The 20,594-nt window shown below is 39.7% G+C and overlaps 1 protein-coding gene across 3 annotated transcripts in view; it reads right to left on the bottom strand.

Annotated features, from left to right (window-relative positions):
• PCED1B (PC-esterase domain containing 1B) overlaps positions 1–20,594 on the bottom strand; it is a 141,125-nt gene that overhangs the window by 22,225 nt on the left and 98,306 nt on the right. For all 3 annotated transcript variants that reach the window (XR_013179670.1, XR_013179671.1, XM_077170667.1), the window contains exon 3: positions 109–159. The gene's annotated coding sequence lies outside the window, so the exon portion shown is untranslated. The remainder of the gene's footprint in view (positions 1–108; positions 160–20,594) is intronic.

Here is a 20,594-nt window from a genome sequence, read left to right as displayed (position 1 = left end):
AGAATAAGTGATGTATCATTGATGGCCAGCAGCCAGGACCCAGTTCACTAGCCTGATGCATGGTCTCTCACGTGTGACTCTATCTAATGGTGGAGAATGCACACTTACACTTTTATGCGAGGAAGATTTCCTGATTGCTGCATCCCTTCACGGCTTGATCTGGAGGAGGAAGAAAGAAGGGAGGGAGGGAGGTCAGTGGCTATGCCACGCAGTCACTGTGCTAAGAGGAGAGAAAGGCAGCTGGGAGGCCTTCTTGGCTACCTGTAGAGCTGCTCGGTCATCCTTGTCCTATCAGGAGAGAGACAGCATTTCCGTCAGGCCTGGCCTGGGTGGGGGGCAGCAGGTGCAGCCATCTGGACAGCAAGCCCCTGAGCCCCAGACTGCTCAGGGAGTTGGGTCTGGACTTCTTTTATGGGGCTATTTAGGTGTAGCTTTAGCCCTTATTTGTACCCCCCCACCCCCACCCCTTCCCCTACCTCATTTCATCTCAGCCAATCCAGCTTGCTATTCAAACCCACATTGATATCATCCTAACAATTTGGTTTACATATCTGGGACAAAGGCTTAAACTGATTTAGCCCTAGTCTGTCACCTTCAGGTGAAAGCCCCTTTGCTTTCTTGGTGCTTTGACCCTAGATCCTGAAAAGACTCTCCCTGAAGGCCCCTAGAAACTCCGGGGTAACTTTGTTTTACAGGCTCTTCTGCTGTGAAGGGTTTTGAGCAATAAATCAGGCCCGAGCGAGGCAGAGGCGCCCGCATCACAAGACCTAGGGTGGAAAGTCCCCAAAGACTGAGGGCGGAAAGTCCCCAAACAAGCTGAAATCGATCCAACTTACTAAACGATAATTGTTAAGAAAGTAAAAGAATGGGATGTGTTTTGGCAAGAGCTAACAGCGTTTTTCTGCTTCTGTGGATAAGCTTGCTTACAGCTGCAAACCAGGATGTGGTTTTAAGAAGCTAACGCCCCTTTTCTGCTTCTGTGGGTAAGCTTGGCCTTTATAAACCCACCTTGAGAACCTCTGGGGACTGCTCTCTGAATCTTCCTTCTTGGGGGTTTCTGAGGCAGTCGCCGGCCGGCTAATAAAGACTCCAAATTGGCTTGCAGTTTTAAATTGTGTGGTCTCTCTTTGGGGGCGCCTCACAACACTGCTAATAAGATTTTGGTAATATCTGCGGTTTTTTTTTTTTTTTTTTTTTTTTTTGCTCAAGTCCCATTCAAAGTCCCCTCCAGCCTGAGGAGTGGAACATTTGACCCCAAAGCCAAGGAAGGGGGCTCCAGCTCCAGTTCTTATGGATGAGTCTATCCGAGTCCCTGGCCGTTCAGACTCCAGCTGCTTACGGGGGTGGGGGGAGCAGATGCTGGTGAAGTCCTGTAGTCAATACCCAACAAAAGCAGTGGGTTCTCTGCCCTAGTGTGCTCAAATGACCAGTTCCTGAGACACTGGGTTTCAAAGAGAGAAAGAGTTTATTGCTTGGTAGGAAGCAGGAGACCAAAGGGCCTATTGCCCTGATAATCTGTCTCCCTCAGTCTAAGGATTCAAGGTTTTTATGGATTCAAACAAGGGGTGTAGAGTGATTACCATTTCAGTAGCAAGTATAAGCAGAAAAGAAGGGAGATGGGATTATTACCATCTCAATAGCAAGGACCCACAGAAACAATTCACAAATGTTAAAGGAGTGGAACTGAGCTAGAACCAAGTCAAAGGTTAGTTGGGAGCTCATTCCAGTTCCTCCATTAGCATCAGGGGGTTGCCCCTGTGAATACAAGTTTCTAAAGGAAAGAAAAGAAAACATAAAAGGAGTACAGTGAGAGTGACTACCAGGTTTTAACAATCACAAGGTCACAAAGATGAAAGTTATACATTCATTATCAGATCAAGGTACCTGGATTACAGTTCAGCGATTTCAGGTATTTCCCTCTGTCTACTCTAATACACCAGAAAGTAAAAAGGAATATCTGTACAATGCTTCAGTAATCATAATCACCCCCTGTATGCTAATTTCCTCCTTAGTCACCATTTATCTTTTTTCAAGGTTGCTGGACTTTTTGGGTGCAGAGTGGAAGGCAGAAAAAGAGCACCCCCAGGGCAACACATCTCTTTTGTCACTTTCCAACAATCAAGGGCCTAAAACATCCTAGAATTGTAAAAATAATAATTCGAATGAAAAGGGACTGTAGAAAATGGAGGCAAACCTTCGCCATGTCCCCAACATCAGGCCCCAGTAGGCTGAAGGAACTACCAGGCAAGGAGGAGGCCGAGTAAAACACCCAGGCCTGAGGCCAGCTACTGACAGTGTCATGGTTAACACTTGTTGACTGCTCTGTCCCTTTTCTTTTTCCTCCTCCCTTTCTCCCTCCCTTCCTTTCTTCCCCCTGTCTTTTCTTTCTTTCCTTCCTTTTCACTAAACAGACAAAAAACTATAGGCTAAATTATAGCATAATCTACATATAACCTCACTTACAAGGAAAAGTAAATGATTAGGGAAGTAACTGAACTGGAATATCCAAAATTTTTAAGTAACTATTCTAAAAATCACTGAAAATATTGCATTCATTCCTAAATGAGAAGGAAATGTTATGGACCATGTGTCGAAATCAGCTGATTTGCAGACAATGAGGCAGGTAAATAAGGAGGAATAATTAGAACCACGAAGAACCTGTAATTTTAGATATATGACCTGCCACACCTGGTCTGGAGGCAGGTGAATTAAAGAAACTAACAGTAAACTAGGTCCGGAAGCAAAGCCAGAACATAATGCACACTCCAAAAGCACCAAGACATCTGAGAACAAGACCAGGAGTTGCAAACTCAAATGGCTGTAGGGACCAGATATGAGATACAAATGAGTAAAGTGGGCAGGGTCTACTCTTTGTATTAACCATGTGAGCAGAGTCTTCACTTCCTCCAAGAACTGTACTATTATATTTCTCCTTGAAATTACTAAACCTCTCTTTATATTCCTTGCTTTCTCACTTGTAATAAATACGTGGAGAGAAATAACAGTCCATAAAAAAAAAAAGAAGTGAAAGTTTGATGGTAAATGACAAGTAATAGTTGTTCTCAGTGTTGTGGGCGATAGGGATTAGTGAGGATTGTGGTAAACTGGAGAACATGTGCCATTTAAGTGAGTGGTGGCTACTCTGCTCTAGCTGATGGCTTCATGAGGGACTATGACTCAGTATTGCCAGATAAGTCTAAGTTTTCAAAGAGTAAAAGCTGTAAATATAGATTTTATGAGATAAATGCAGAGTTTTAGACATCAGTTTATATCAAAACCAAAACAAAACCCTGCATAAGTAAAACCAAATAGCTTTACAGTTTTGTAGTCATTATTGTTGTTTTGTTTTCTTCTGTCTAGACAGTGAGGGGGTCAAATACAGGCAAACATCTGGGATTCAGGGACTATACAGAATCAGATCAAATTATGGCAGTGGATAGAAGCCAGGGAAGCAATGAGGAGGGCAGAAGCTGCAAAAGGACAAAAGATAGAGAATTTTGAAATCATTCTCACTTAAAGTGCAAAGATACTTTCTCTTCTAGTAGTAGAAAGAGCCACTGACGGTTTCCCAGGCAACATCCCGTCTGGCATAGCCAGGAAGCTCGTGCACTTCTGCAGCGTGGCATCATTTCATGATGGGAAAATCTTGGCACCAGTTTCCCATAGTCTTACCAATCCAGGAATGGAAGGTGGTGAAAGGGAGGAACGAGAGATAGCATTAGTGAGTAGCAACTCTCTATTCATGGAAGGTACATTTTAATACTTCTGTTAAACACAGAGAGCTCTTAATTCTCATTTCTTGGTCTTCGCAGCTCATCAAAAATAGCTTCTCAAAACCTGAATACCTCATCAGCACCATCTAGGTTTCATTTTTATGTTATTTGCTGTGTATACTATGAATTTAAATAATTGGATATATTTTTTAACACCAATATACTGATAATTTAGTTGATGTGAATGGCCTTTAATAGTTCTTCACAATCGGGCAGATCTTAATGACCTATTTTTAGTTCCGTGCTCATGCTTACACATTTTCATCCTCAAAAATGAACCTAAAATCATTTGCTTCTTTATTTTAGGGCAGTATCAGTAACCCTACTCTCTAGAAGTTAAAGGACACTTCCATATGACTCCAAACAAATCTCTGTTTTTTACTGCACTGGGGAAATATAATTTAAATGAACTGTGCCTATTAATCCATATACAATTTGGGTCTTTAACTGCTTAATTCTCATTATTTTTTTTCCACTTACTCTTTAATGAGCTGACTTGGGTTGGAAATAGCATCATTGGTTTGGTATAGCAGTGAAATGTTGTAGACATATAACTTATTGATATCAATCAGCAAGGCATTTAACAAAACCTGTCATTATAGCCTTAAAATTGGATGGAGAAATATGTACAAGCTAGATGAAAGCACATTTCAGGGTGTTTATAGTTAGATGATGAACTGAAAGTGTTGATTGATGAATATATCAAATATATCAAAGTCAATTCGAGACCAAGTCCTTGGTCTTGATCTTCAAAAATTTACATGTAATACATAACAAATAAGGTAATTTCAGATTGTAATAAGTGTCATTGTAGTGGACATTTATTGTTTTTGTCCATTTATGGTAGTTCCCTTTCTCTAGAAATAGCATCCTTAGTTTCCTTTGGAAAGTTATCACTTGCCACTGCGTGCAGCCTTGGTGGACTGCCATCACACTGTTCTTCTCCCCTAGTCAAGGGTGGGATTATGACCCAGACAACCTAATGACCTGCTCAGTGGCAATGAGATGCTATATGACGCTTAAGGCATGCACCATAGGAAAATAACGGTGCAAGTTATTCATTCGTTCTTTGACAAGTTTCTGTTCTCCTTTCTGAGAATAAAAATAGGATTGGCAGAGATTAAACATCAGACCATGTCTGAGCCACAAGGTGACCATGCAGCTTGAGCTACCAGTAACCAGTTACTATTTAAACCACCTGGTTATATTATGTTGAGCATTATCTCCATCACACCAGCCTCAGGTGAAGGTGGAATATACGGGACTCCAGCGTTACACCAAGCTGATTAAACAATAGCACATGCTTCCACCATGACTACTCCCTCAGCTTATGCTTATGTCTCAAGGGCAAATTCCCAGAGCTTGGCTTCATCGGCTTCACATGCATGATACCCCCAACTGTAGTATTATGACATTGCAGCCCCATCAAGGGCAGCCTTGAAAGAACAGAGGGAAAGATGCCTTAGGTCAGGATCTAGGTTGATTCTGGGAAGTGGTTAGTAATCTTGCTGGAGGGTCAGCGACCAGGAAGGAGCTCAGTTGGAGAATTGAGCATGAAAATACTTATGATGTATTATTTGAATACCTTCTATGGACTAGGCACTGCCCTAGGTTCTGAAAGCACAGGAGTGGATATGTACTGTTTTTAAAAAGTACTGAGAGGTAAATGGAGGTCTTTAAGGAGTTATATATGTATGTGTGTTTATGTATATGTATATATGTTTATGTATATGTATGTGTACTTGTGTGTATGTCTGTATACATTATATATATTAATTTATCAAAGTCATTCAATGGGAGAACTCTACTTGTTAGCTGCATATATAAACACATGTCTAGTCTTGAGTGGAAAATAGATTACATTCTCACCAACAGTGTATATTGCAAACTAAAAATAATTTTGAAATATCATAGGTAAAACATGGCATATTTTATATATATATATATATATATATTTTTTTTTTTTTTTGCATGGGCAGGCACCAAGAATCGAACCCGGGTCTCTAGCACAGCAGGTGAGAACTCTGCCTGCTGAGCCACTGTGGCCCACCCATGTCATATATACAATATTGTATATATACTACATTGTATATCATATATATACAACATACAATATTATATTGTATAAAATATATATATATATTTTTAAGTAGTTTTATTGAGAAATCTTCACACACAGATTGTATTATCTTGACATTCTTATTGGATTCATATGATGTTAGCTACATACTTTCTCAGATTTAGTTCTGGTTCATGCCTGGAAATGTCAAGTTTATGAGGACAATTTGTTACTTGTTTATGTATACATATTCTTTTTTAAAGCAGGTTTCTTGAGATATATTCACATACCATACATTCTACCCAAAATGTATGACTTTTAGTATAATCAGAGTTGTACATTCATCACTACAATTCTAGAACATTTTCATTACTCCAAAAAGAAAAACCCCTATACCCCTTAGTAGTCACCTCTCAATCCCTCTGTACTTTCCCAGCCCTACATAACCACTAATCTAGTTCTTCCTCTATAGATTTACTTATATTTACATTTTGTACATTGGAATTATACGATATGTAAAGCTTTGTGTCTGTTTTCTTTAACGTCACGTGTTTTTTTAAAAAATATTTAGTTTTTTTAAAAATTTTGTACCAAATATTTTTTGCTTTAGTCTCACACATAAGTTTTTAAATATTAATTACCACCTATTTTCAACACCCTGCATTACTGACATTCCTTTGTTCTTCCTCATGCAAAACATTTTTAAATTTGTGACATTTAGTCACTATCACTATACACTCTAGGCATTCCTAGATCACACCATTTTAGTCTTTATTGTAAATCTTTCCTTCTGATTTCATTTGTGCCCCAAGGCCTCCTCCCTCTATTGTTCTCACATTCAGCTTCATTCAGTGTTCTAACATTATTGTATTACAATTAGGTAGTGTTGTGCTATCCATTTCTGAATTTTTACAATCAGTCCTGTTGCACAATCTGTATCCCTTCCATTCCAGTTACTCAATATCTATCCTACTTCTATCTCCTGATGACTGCTGTTCTTAACTGAAATTCTCCAAATTCATTCATTAATGTTAGTTTATATCAGTGAGACCATACAGTATTTGTCCTTTTGTTTTTGGTTAATCTCACTCAGCATAATGTCCTTAAGGTCCATCCATGTTGTTACACACTTCATAACTTTATTCTGTCTTACAGCTGCATACTATTCCATTGTATGTCATTATATTTTAATATGCAAGCTTTATTATGAGAGGAAATATAAGTTTTCATATAGCCATTAATGAAATGGCTATTTCATTAATGTACTTTGCCTATTTTTCTATTTTATCTAATCCTTATTACATATTAAATATTTTAGACTTCTGGTCTGTCATACATGCTGCAAATATTTTTTCTCCAGGTTATTATTTTCCTTTCCATTCTGTTTATATTTTTCATACATAAGCTCTGTCAGGTCTCAGAAAAAAGAACTTTACATATAAAAGGGACCTTTTGATTTAGGGGTCTCTCAGCTTCTTTTGGCAGACCAAATGTGGCAACAAGATGAACGATTACCAGGCATGCCTTGCACCACACCCACCAGAAGGTGCATGAAGCAAGGCTAGATATGATAGCAGGCATGCAGTCAAGGCCTATTATGTTGGATAACTCTTCCTTCCTGGAGTGTTTTTTTTCTTTAAAACACAGAAAGACAGCTGGAGCCATTTCCTTTCTTCTCATTGGCAGGTTTTGCTGGCTTCTACCTGCTTTCTCCCACCTGCTTTCTCCCTGCTTTCTTCCCTCAATAAATCTGTTAAACTTTGACTTGCTGTCCTGTGCAGATTCCTTAACAACTCTGACCTAACTAGTTTTAGATAGTTTTTCCAGTTTACTTTTTTAATGGTTTCTTCCTTTGATAACATGTTAAATAATACCTAACATTTACTGAGCAATTCCATTGCGTCAGGCACTACATTCAGTGATTTACATATATTATCTTAATTAAACCTCAGTGATCCTTGTGGTAGGCACTATTATCTTTTTTTTTTTTGCATGTCAGCCACTGCAAGCAAGAACTCTGCCTGCTGAGCCACTGTGGTCCCCCCACTATTATCTATTTTAATGATCAAAAACTGAGGTACAAATAGGCCAAGAGCCAGGATTTGAAGCTGGGTACTCTAATGCCAGAGACTTACCCCCTAAGGTATACTGCCTCCTAGAAAGACTCTCCCACTTGAAGACTGAATTATCTACCAACATATTTTTCTTTTATGATTTACATATTTTTATAGAAATTACATTTATAAACACTTTAGTATGAAAATATCAAGAGTTTTTAAAATTTCTTAACATAGAGCTAAATGAAATACTCCTAGCAAATTGAAAGTAACTCATTTATTTTGGAGTTGGAAATCATATATTATCTGGTATGACTGTGGAAAACTGTATTGATGGCATATTGGAAGGGTTGGGAAGATTTAGCAATAGAGATAATGATAACTAGGAAATTCTTTAAAAAGGCAATTATTAGCTTCAGGGGAAAAAAAAAGCAAACAATTAAACCAAAAACCATAATCATAGTGTACTACAACATGAAGTTGTGAATACTATTTCCATGGGCATAATAAAGTCAACAGTAAGTATTTAACTATCCAGAAAAGTGAATGGAAGGTGAGAAATTGGAGAAAGTAGGGACAGACATTTCTATTGAACTTAGATATGATTTTCTCTCAACTTCCTGATCTGCCTGATCTGAGATATTAATTCAGATTAATATCTTATTTCTGCTGATGGGGGGCAGTGGGGGATCTTCTTGCTTTTGGATCTCACTCAGCATAGCATCTTACTGGGACTGCACCTTCTATATTGTAATACCAACCCCTCATCCTCCTTCCCCTCAGGCTGTTTTTTTGAGAGTTGCTGCCTCTAAATGAATTTACAAAGCAAATGGGGTAGGGGGAAGGCAGAAGGGAAGGGGAGAGCCTCACAGCCGCCAATTATCAGATGGAATTGAATTGTATATATAATGAATATGAAGAGAAATTATTTTATTTTCACATGATCCTCATTTTCTCCTTTGAAACATAGCTCTAACTTAAAAATATTACTAAACTGCGAATAGCAGGAGACAGGTTTCTTTCTCTCTAATGCAAGATACATTTCTTCATTTAAGAAGTATATCATACTATTAAATAATTCACATTATTCCAAATGAAGGCAGTAACTTTAAATGAAATTACAGAAAAAGATAATGGCCACTGTTTTTTTTTTTAAATAATTTTTAATCACAATTCCATTTACTATCTAATTTTTCCACATTCCACCTTTCCCTGCCTCATTAATACCTTGGCCATACATTATTGCTGTTCTCATGTAAGGAAAAGCTGTTCTTTAAAGAGCACATGGAACTCCTACCAGTATGACCTTTCTTCTTGGCAGGTCATCTGAGAATATTAAATTGAGTACTTTGTTCCACGGTTCCCAGAACAGAAGACCTTAATATTCTGAGAAGCTTCATTATTGAAACCACCTAAATAATCTGCCAAAAATTATTGAATTCCTTTGCTCTGAAGAAGTTTCTCTAGTGTTTGCAGTAGGTAGACATCAAAGGAATATTTATGGGTTAAACGGGTTCCAGTACTTGTAGACAGACCCAATTCCATTTTGAGATGTGGCAGGCAGCATGGGGACAGGTCTGTTTCAGGCGTATGGAGGAAAGTTCTCTGAAGGATGCTGGCAGCAAAGGGCAGCCTGTATTGCATGGCGGTCTTAACACAACATGACCAAGTATCTCACAGGTGGCAGACAACAGCAAAAACACACCCAACTCAGGATGCGCCGGTGGTTTAGTGGTAGAATTCTTAGCTGCCATGCGGGAGACCTGGGTTCGATTCCTGGAAAAAGCTGCCACAATAAAATGCATCCAGAGCATATGCATATGACAGTTCTGTAAAGTCAAGGCAGGTAACTAGTAAACCAGGAACTTTAGTGAGAGCCAGTTAGCAGATGGCAGAGTTCAAGGAGAAGGCTTCCCCCCGCCACACACCCCTCTCATGAGGGCAAGAGTAAGACATGATCCCAGTCCTGTAGAGACTGAGGAAGGAAGTTAAAACAGACAAACCAAAAACACTGCCGAAAAGAAGTGCAGTTACCAGAATTGTGGTGGAAATGGCAGATGTTCTGAAATAAGCCAGTAAAATGTCATCTTAAAAGAGGTGAACAGCAGACTAGAGACCAGAATCTTCAAGACTGTCAAGTTATCCCATATGATTTATAGGATGGATGAGAACAGTGTATTGACCCTCACACTGAAACTTACATCACAGGGTTAAAATACAAGTTTAACTATCTAGAGACCCATGATTTCAGGGCCTCAGGACTGAGCATGGGGAAGCATACCTTTATCTCTAAAGCAGATTATAAGAAATGCTTGAGATTCGCAAAAGTCATCTATCTAACTTTCAATCTTTTTTGTTTTGGGGGTCAGCCAGAATTCCAGATCCTCCACCCCAGCTGTACTAGTTAGCATGAAAGTGCTATTCTGAGTTAGGTGCTCATAGAGGGGTTAGGGAAAACTGTTGAGAAGGAGGAGTTGGGCTGAACAATTACGGGAGGTGGGGAAGGGGTCGTGAGGAGGGGAACAATGTAGAAAATAGTTCCCTGATTTGTGCAGTGGCTTGGGTGACTGAGTAAGTGTGATGCCAGAGTAGGGTGGGGACAGCGTGGCATCTGGATTAAAACCCTGGCTCCACTGTTTACTTCCTGTGTGAATTTTAGCTGATTACTTAGCCTCACAGAGAATTCATCTGTAAAATTGAGAACATATGTGTTCTACTTCACAAAGTTGTTTTGAGGAGTCAATAAAATATGAACTTGAGCATTCACAGCCCCAATCTTGGCACAAATGTGGTATCTACTCATTGCCAAGCATGGGGCTGAGTGCTGAGAATAGTGAAATAAATGGTGTCCCTGATCTCTGAATGTTCTCAGTCTGCTGGGAGAGACACGCAAAACACCAATTAGCACAATACAATGAAAGTGCTAAAATATCAGTGTGCATAAAGTGTTACAGGGGCCCAGAATAATGCACTCGGCAGATGTGGGGATAAGGAAGAGCTTTAGGGAGGAACTGGCATTTGAGCTGGACCTTACATGAATGAATAGGGTTTTGTCAAAATGCATTTCTCTTGTGATCTTGAACAAATTACCTAATCTCTCTGAACCTCAGCTTCCTAAATTGGGGTAAAGATAGTACCCATCTCAAGGTGTGATTCTGAGGATTAAATGAAATAATGCATAAAAAGTACTTACCACAGTGCCTGGTACACAGCAGGTACTTGACTGTTAGCTAATTTTATTACATTACTATAGAAAACTCTGGGAATCATTCAGCCCTGATGAACTCAATGACATATCAAGGTCCTAGCAAAGCAAAGACTAGGATCCAGGCTGCCAATTTTATGCCCCAGAATCAAAGCAGAGCTCTGGACTGAAAAGATCCCACTTTTTCTACAAGAGATTAAAGAGTGTTGAAGAGTGTTGGATCTTTTGTATGAAGTGGAGACTGTATTTTTCCCAAAGAAAAGTTTTGAAATGATTCAGCGTTTGAATGAGCTCATATCTAAAAGGATTACCTGCTTCTATAGTGCTAATCAGTCTGCAATATAAAGAAATTCATGTTTGTTTACTGGACATTTCTGTTTTCCCCCCTAGCCCTCTAAACATGTTATTCTCTGCAACCTATTTGATTGACTTTCATATCAAAGGATAATGAAAGTAAAAATAGTAGGTTCTACTTGTCATCAACATACCTTTACTTTCTTTTGTGGCTTAGAAGCTCTTTGCCAGCACAATGGAAAGAGGCAAAGATTACAAACATAGTACCCACCTTTGAGATATTTACAATTTTGTTAAGTAAACCAGATCTATGTGAAATGAGGAGAGAATAATTCTAGGACAATATATTGTTATTGCATAGTGTCGGGGACCGAACCATGTGCCCCACAAAAGACATGTTCAAGTCATAATCCTCATTCCCGGGGGTGTGAGCTCATTTGCAAATAAAACTTTTGAAGATGTTATCATGAGTTAAGGTGTGGGCTCATTTGTGAACTGGATCTTTGAAGATCATATTTAGATGAGGCCAAATTGAATCAGCGTGGGCCTTAATCCATGTGGCTGAAGTCCTTATAAATAGAGGAAATCTAGACAGAGACACAGATGACTGAGCAGGAGAAATAGAAGCCATCAGGGGAACCCATGGGATGGAGGCAGAGATGCAAGTCAAGGCATCCCAAAGACTGTGGCAGGCCAGTGTCCAGAACACTACACATTCTGGGAGAAATCATGGCTGATCAGGACCTTGAATTTGGACATCTAGTCTCCCAAACTATGTGATAATAAATTCCTGTTGCTTGAGCCAACCAATGTGTGGTGTTTGTCAAAGCATCCCTGGCAAACTAAGATTCAGTGATATAGGGTGAATTGGAGATATTTACACAGAGAAGAAATATTAAATTAATCTTTTGTTGGGCAAGAGCTAATGAGGAAGATATACATAGAGGAAGCTATCATCTCTTTGGCAAATTTGTCAGTGCTCCATGCAGTGACTGGAGAAAATTATTTCTGAATTGGCTGTAGAAAATGGTAATGACATGGACTGGCAAAAAGAAATGCAGGCAATGGTTCTCATTAGAATCATATCTGGTGTTTAAAACAAATAATTGTACCTAGATCCCATGCCCAGAGATTCTATTTCAGCTCCTATGGGGTGGAACCCAGGTATCCATACATTATGCAATCTCCCACAAAGTATGTGGCTTAATCGTGCAACCAGAACTGAGAACCTCTGCTTTAGGGCACAGGCAGGATGATAAATATCTGCAAGTCCTGTGTGGAGAGCTGCAAGATTGGAGGGAGTAATTCTTTCTCCCAATCATAATGGAAACATGGCCTAGGACGAGAGCACTAAGACCACACTGGTTTGTGAATATGCTCATATTTTCCGGGGGTAGGGGGGCATGAAGCTCGGGATGAATTGGCAGAGGCAGTTCTCTGAGATCCCTTAGAAAGATTGCTGAATGGTGGTGCTGAAGTAAGTAATTAAGAAGAAACTTGGGTTTTCGAAGCAAAAATGGTATGTCTCTGAGGATGAATTTAATTAAATTCAAGGAGTTATAAAGCTGTTAGAAGGAAAGGGAGTGAAGAAATTCTGAAAACAGATAACTCAGGGCTCTGGAGTCAGCTGGGTTATCTTGATAAAAGATGCTTAAATTCCTGCTTAAATTCCACCTCAATTTCCTCATTTGTAAATTGACATAATAATAGTAGTAACAACCTTATGTTTGTTGTGACGATGAAATAATACATGTAAAGCACTGAACACCATGCCTGTCACATAGGAAGTAATAAATAGCTAATATGATTGTTGTTGTTTGAACAGGATAAAGAGTCTATGTGAACAACTCACTTGTATCCCAGACCCAGGACATGGGTGGCTGTATATAATTTGCTTTGCCTTTTATGAACCAGCTAGCAACCATGGAAAAGAATAAGATGGAATAGGCAGCTTGAAAGACAGTTGAATTTCACGAGTCTGAGTTCATACATTTTTGCTTTGGGGATGTAATTCTAACTTGGGGTTACATGAACTTATGCATGTGAAAGTATTTTCTGAAAAAACAAAATATGATATAAATAAAAGTATTATCATTGTTTTTCTGTGTGGTTTATACCTAGAGGTTCCCTCAAATGGTGTTAAAATAGTGCACAACAAACAGGTTTTTGAGCACACTATGTTGAAGTGGGTTGTGGGAGGAGGGTTAGAACTGCAAAGAAAGGTGCCTGGGTGGAGCTGGTGAAACTGACTGAAGAGGCAAGAGGCATCTCTTCTGTGGCTCCCAGTCCTGGAACAGCAGAAAGTTACACCGAGGACTTGCCAAACATCATGGGAGCCGTCTGTTGGGAAGTTTCAAGGACACGCATTCTGTCATAGGGTTAGTTGAAGTGAAATGCCAAGCAGAAGAGGAACGAAAGATGAGATTCAAGAGTTTGGCACAAAGTCCATGCTTGTTGATTGTTTGCTGAATTGAAGACAGAACATGGATGGTGATGCACCAGCAAAAAAGAGATATGGCCCTGCAAATAAGTCTATGGTGTCTTGGATCTGATGTTACTGGCAACCAAAAGTCACTATGCAATCTAATATTTAAGGACCAAAACTACTGGAAAATGAGGAAATAAATGTGTCCAAGGTCACTCATCCACTAAGTGGACTTTGAAGAAGATTTTCACGTGAAAACAGCAATCACTACAATGATTTATTTAAGAAAGATTATGGGTGGTTATTAGCTGATTGGGTAGCTTGTTCATGGCACAAAAGAGCATAGTAGAGGAGGCACTGAAAGCAGTCTCTACTCTGTTCACGAAGCCTGTTATGGGGTTGCATCTACCCAGAGGAGGGGGGGGTGTCTTTCACCCAAAAGCTCCCCATATAGTAATGGGAGCCCTGTCTCTGCAGGTCCGAAAACACATTGCAAGATATTCTGCTTAGGTAACCTCTCAAAGTCACTTCTAGGCTCAGGATTTTGAAACCAATGAAATGAAGTATAAAGGAGAAGGAAAAAAAAAGAAGATAAATGCAATCAAAATATAAAAAGAACAGCAAAATGAAGGAAATCGTGAACGGTACAAGGTCCAGAGAAGGGTGGAGGTCCTCTCCACGTCTTTCTGGTATTGTGAGTAACCATGGAGAGAAAGTTCACAGTGACCTAATAAGTGGCAGAAATGAAAATGAGGCAAAATGCAAGCAGAGGCATTTTGCATTAAGGATAAATATGAATCTGGCACCTAAATCCAGCAGTTGTATAACCAGGGCTGGAAAAAGTCCATTTTACCAGCAACAAATCTGTTTTTAGGGAGAATGAGTAAAATGATTATGCTTCCAACAGTCCTCTGGATTTCTTTTCACTTTCATCCAAACTCCCTTCTTCCTCTATGCTCCACGCCTACTCCAGCAGCACCGCGGTAGGGCTGAATGGGTACAGCTTGCATTTCAAATTTCACTTTGGATGATGAAGAGCTTTGATACTATGTTCTTATCTACAAGGTTCTGCCCCTCTCATTTCTAACTGCTGAAAGATCTAGTAGACATTCAGAGAAGGAAATCCTTAACTCCGAGAAACAGTTTGGCTCTGAAGTTACTTAAGAAATGGCCAAGTTCCTTCCAGTTTCCAAGGAGAGCAAAATTTGCACGTTAGAAATAGATGATAACACCTACACATAGAATTTCATAGAGATACATCAAATTGGTCCAAGTATATTTGCCTTATGACTCACAGTATATCCCATACTTTTCCATAGGCCAGGAAGACCTGTGACCAACATATCCTGGATTCTTATCCCTGAGGACATGCAGAGGGATTGGTGGTGACCCTTATGAGTTCTAGTTGAGTTTATGGTATGACCTGTTCCACTTGGAATTAGCCTTTAATAATTTATTTGTTCATCTATTATTTAACAGACCCTAACTGTGTTAAATGCTGAGAATACAAAAAAAAAACAAAACAAAAAAAACAACTAAGGCATGGCCACTGCTTCCAAAGACTTCAGTAAGAGAAGATAGTAAATATATCAAAATGCTGTGGTGCCACAACATATGTATGTCTCAGAAATTGGGGACATCAAGGAGGAGGGGGTGCTCCCAGGTAGAGCAAGCAGTGGGAGTAAAGGCAGCATGGGTTGAAGAGCTCGGTACATTCAGGAAGATGCAGGTAGATCCACTGGCCAATTGAAACCCTGTGCTTGGAGCAGGCAGAATAAAGGGTAGGTCCAGGAAGAAGAGGAGGAAGTGCACCGAGTGAGGCCCTAGTGAGAGCATAACTTTCCTCTAACATCTCAAACCACAGTCCTGTTGTGCAGAGCACAAGCCTTATCCCCTGTAGGATGAGGCTGTAGTTCCCAGATGCCTGCAATGAAGCCAATCTAATGTTTAAGAAGAAGCCTAGGTGCAGGGTTTGGAGTTGCCTGGGAGGTAGAATGCTCAGGCAGATGCACTAGCAATGCCTCTGGCCCTCAGTGCTGAATTCATTAGCACTTCTAGAACCCACCTTAGCTGTGAAAAATATATATTTTAAAAACATTGATACATTTATTATTTAGCACTGGGTTTAACTGTGTAAACCTGTCATGGATTGAAGATTCAAAACACATTTCTCACTATATGTTGCTGTGTACGTAAAACAGCCTGTTTTCTCTCTCTTCCTCTCCTTCAGTTCTCTAATTTTTTTTTTTTTTGAAACAGGGCTAATGATTCCCTGGGGTGGGAATGGGGGATTTTCATCAGTACCATATCATGCCACCTGCCTCTTCTCCTCTGAAGTTTCTAGTTTCTTTATATTTCATTTTCTCTACATTTATCATCCCCCTGCCCCCTTCATGGCTTCAAATGAGAATCCATAGCCTCTCCCTGTGAACACAACTTCTCAGATACCCCCAGCATCCCTAACTTCTTTCCCTTCCACCAAGCTCATTTCTTATCATTCTTACGCTGGATCCATCTACCTTTTCAGATCCTGTACCTAAATTACTAAGCATTTCTGGAGAATGTAAAGAACTGTTTTGAGATGAATTTGGAAGTGGTTTATACTGGCAAGCTGGTAAACAGGAGGGCATTTCTTACATGTGGTCAAGTATGACAGTCACTGCCTGTTGACTCCCCAAGAACCATCTCCCCCTTTAATGTTCTGATGGTAGGGAGAGACCCCTTGCTCTCAGGGAGAGCAGCCTCTACCCAGGCCCAAGAAATGAATCAGAACATGCCTACAGCAGTCATGGAAATCTCCTTCCCCGTGGCCACTCATTGGTCTGAGTTTGGGCATTTGACCCAGTTCTGGCCAATGGGGTATCCAGGGAAGCCCAAGTAAAGACAAGGCTTCAGAGGAAAAGGCCTTTTGCTCTTTGCCTTTTCCCTGTCATCTTGTGACTACGAGTCGAAGGCATGAGGAAGAAAGTCTACAGGTAAAGACAGTGGAGAGGAAAGCTGGGTAAAGGGCAGTTGTTTTACAGCATCACTGAGCAGTTGAACTACTGCTGGTAACCACTAACCATCGGACCTCCTGATATGTGAGAAAAACAACTCCAAGTTGTTTAAGTTCCTGCCGGGTTTTCTGTCACCAAAAGCATTCTGATGAATACACCTTATTTTTCCTAGTTCATAGCAAAATTAAGAAAAAGTTTTTGAAGGCAAGATATTGAAATTTTTATAGAACCAGATTCAGTAAACTTAAAGGACTGTCTTTATTCTGAAATTATGTCCTTCCCACTTTTTTTGTTATTAACAAATCCTTTCTCATATGAAATGGTGATTGTAAGTCATGGTTTGCTTCACTGTCCTTATTTGGCAAAGAAAGAAATCGAGAGAGAAGGAAAGGCAGGAAAGAGAAAGAAAGGAAGAAAAAGAAGGAAGGTAGGAAGGGAAACAAAAAATGAAGATGTTGTGAAGTTAGTGTTTTTCCTAAGAGAAAATTCTTTTTCTTAGCCTGTGAAATACAAAAGTCTGTGACTAGAAGAATGCTGGCTAATTTGCCTTGAAGGCCTGAAATCAACTGGTGGTATGCTGAAGGCGGCTGGTACTGGCTCTCCAGAGCAGATGGTTAAATTTTCAGGAAGTCACCTGGCATCACCTATAGTAACATGAAATCTGCAAACGCTGTAAATCAGTCCCAGACCCCTCCACCCCGATCCAACCAAGCCAGTTGTTTGCCAGTATACCACTATCTCTTACAAGCATTCAGGAGGTAAGAGGAGGCAAGGGCCAACTCATGCTAACTAAAACACATACGAGACTGAGGTGAACTTCAATTATTCATCTATGAGTTGCTTAACATATGGTCTATTTCCCCCACTAAAATATAAGCTCTGTGTCTGGGCAGGAACCATGTCTGTTCTATTCATGAAATATTCTCATTGCCTAACACAGCACAGAGGGGTAAAGGAAGCCCTCATTTTTCTAGGGTTCATTATGAAAGATTGCATAGTTATGAGAATGCTCAGGGAGGCAAAAGTTATAATGTAAAATATACACCAATGGATGCGCTGTGTAGATGGAGCTCGTGGAGAGAATACGCAAGTAATGCCACCACAGTATAATTTCAAGTAGTGAAAATCACCAGGATGTGAGTTCTAAACATTCCACTGTAGTTTTTCAGTAAAATCCTGTTCAGTGAGAGTTAGTGGTGTTTGAAAAAAAAAAAAAGTTCTGTAGCTAATACATTTGGGAAATGTTGGTAAAACCAAGTTAAGTTAATTTCTTTACTTTAAACTCACAGACTTTAACATGCTGAGTAAAGATGCTTGTGTATCTCTAATTTGACCACGGACTCCATCTTTGAGAAGCATCACCCATAATTAAGTGTCCATAAAGCACATTTTAAAAACACTAGCATCATAGATTTCTTAGCTAGAACGGTTTCTAACTAATTTCCTTGAGGGCCTTTTCTATTAGGCATTAAAGCAAAATATATTTAGGAATTCCAGCCTCAGACAGAGTAGTGGTAGACAGTTCAGAAGTTTCCTACGTACATTTTGCCCACCTCTTTACCAATACAGAATTGCCAAGAAATGAACTCTACTATAATTTTAGAGTAATGTAGCTGTGGGTAATTATGTCAGATGGAAAATTTTCCTTAATTGGGAAAAAAAATTCACTCCTTAACTGGGTAGTGAACATTCCCAGGGTCTTATATATGTTATTTGATCACGATGTTAATCTTTTTGGTGTTACCTCTTTTCCAAATGGCATAGTGAGTAAAAACCATCTTTTCAATCATTAGTAGAAAGAGACCTCCCAAGCATTCTAAATAGCCATTAGCTTTCAAGCAGATCTGAACCCCATATAGCAAGAAGACACTTCATTTTTATTTATAATCTCTGAAATGAGTACCAAAACCTTGTTTGTTTTTCATATCCTAACGGGAAGCTGGATGTTTCTGCCCTTAACACAGTACCATATGGTGATTAAGAGCGAGGGTTCAGAAATCAGCCTGAACCCAGGGCTTCAAGCCCCAAGCTCTGCCATTACTAGCTGTGTGCTCTTGTACAAGTTACTTCAGCCACAGTTTACCTCAACTGTACACAATGGGAATAACAGCAATATCTTACCCCGACTTATTGAAAGGATTAAATAAGATAATACATGTAAAGCACTTAACCCAGCATTATCACCACTTCAGCTTTCTTAGTAGTGTAGGTCCACTGCTTGAAATGACTCACTGCCACGGACATTTGAATTATTCTGTGTCTTCTCTCTTTCTCATCCAACCATTTCAGATAAATACATTTGCTTCTTCTGGCATCACTTCACTAGAAGGATCTCCCAAGCTTTCAGTCATTTCAGCTGCTCTTTTTTGAACTACCTCCAAGCTTTCACTGGCTCTCTTCAGTGGTAAAATTTCAAACTGAACTCAGTCCTCTGGAAAGTGCCTTCCTAGGGAAACAGAACCATTTGTGACTTCAAAATTACACCAAACTGTTCTTTGAAGAGGTTTGTGAAGGCTTCAGTCTTTCCGTTATCAGTCAGAATGGCCTATTATTAGCAACTAGTTCTGTACTAATCTTGGATTCAATTCTGATTTGGAAGGGGAAAAAAATCACAGGATGTTTCTTGTGACAGGACAAAGATTCCCAGAAGGGCTGAAATGGTTGGTAATGATGCACTGTCCTCTGTTTAGCACTGCTAAAAAGCTGAGTTGTCTTATTTTATTTTTCAGTACAAGAGATAAGTTTAGACCAAGGGGAAAAAGTTCTGAATTTAAAAGAATTTGGAGATCCCCAAGTTTTTCTAATATATGTGGTTTATCTGCCTCATTATATTAAGTCAAAAGAAATACACTTGAAAATACCTTCATTAACTGGAATTCAACTCCCTGGAACCATTACTTAATAGATTTGAAATACCTACTTCAGGAGAAAATGTCAAGTGACAGTCAAATTATGGTTGACCTAGGTAATTAATAAAAAATCAACTACTGGGATATATCCTAGCATAAGTTAAGTCAGCCCAATGTCTTATTTCTTATACATATAACGCTGCACTAGAATTTAATCTCCATATGAGAATCCCTGTAGGAAACTCAGCTTAGCCCCACTATTTGCCCAAACTTGGGACTAGATACTTGCCCAAGCTTTATTGTGGACTTTCCTAATGATAGGCCATGTGCCTGGGCAGACTCCTGACTCTGTCCTGAGCTCTTACCTGCTATGAGGTAATACTATCAAAATCAAAGAATATACAGTTTTGATTAGTAAGCTGCCAGAATATGATATATCAGAACTGGAACAGATTTTAAAAAGGGGAATTTAATAAGTTACAGATTTACAGTTCTAAGTCTATAAAAATGTCCAAACTAACGCATCCAGGTAAAGATATCTTTTTTCTTTTTTTTTTTTACATGGGCAGGAACCGGGAATCAAACCCGGGCCCTCTGGCATGGCAGGCAAGCATTCTTGCATGCTGAGCCACCGTGGCCCCAGGGAAAGATATCTTAATTCAAGGAAAATTGGTGTGTAAGGGACACCTCTATCAGCTGGGAAGTCATGTGGCTGGCATTTGCTGGTCTTTTGCTCCTGGGCTCTGTCGCTCCCAGCCTCTGTTCCTGTGGGGGTTCCTCACTTTGCTTCTCCAGGGCTGACTTTCATCTCTTGGCTTGCCTTGGCTCTCTCCAGGTTCTGGCTTCCTTAACATCCCATGGCAATGTCTGCAGGACTTCACGTACTTCCAAACATCCATGTCTCTGTTCTCCAAGTTTCAGCATCTATGTCAGCTC

This window comes from Tamandua tetradactyla, chromosome 7, assembly GCF_023851605.1.
Source record: "Tamandua tetradactyla isolate mTamTet1 chromosome 7, mTamTet1.pri, whole genome shotgun sequence".
Classification (NCBI taxonomy): domain Eukaryota; kingdom Metazoa; phylum Chordata; class Mammalia; order Pilosa; family Myrmecophagidae; genus Tamandua; species Tamandua tetradactyla.
Note: the sequence above shows the minus strand (reverse complement) of the source record. Positions and strands in the feature narration are given on the sequence as shown.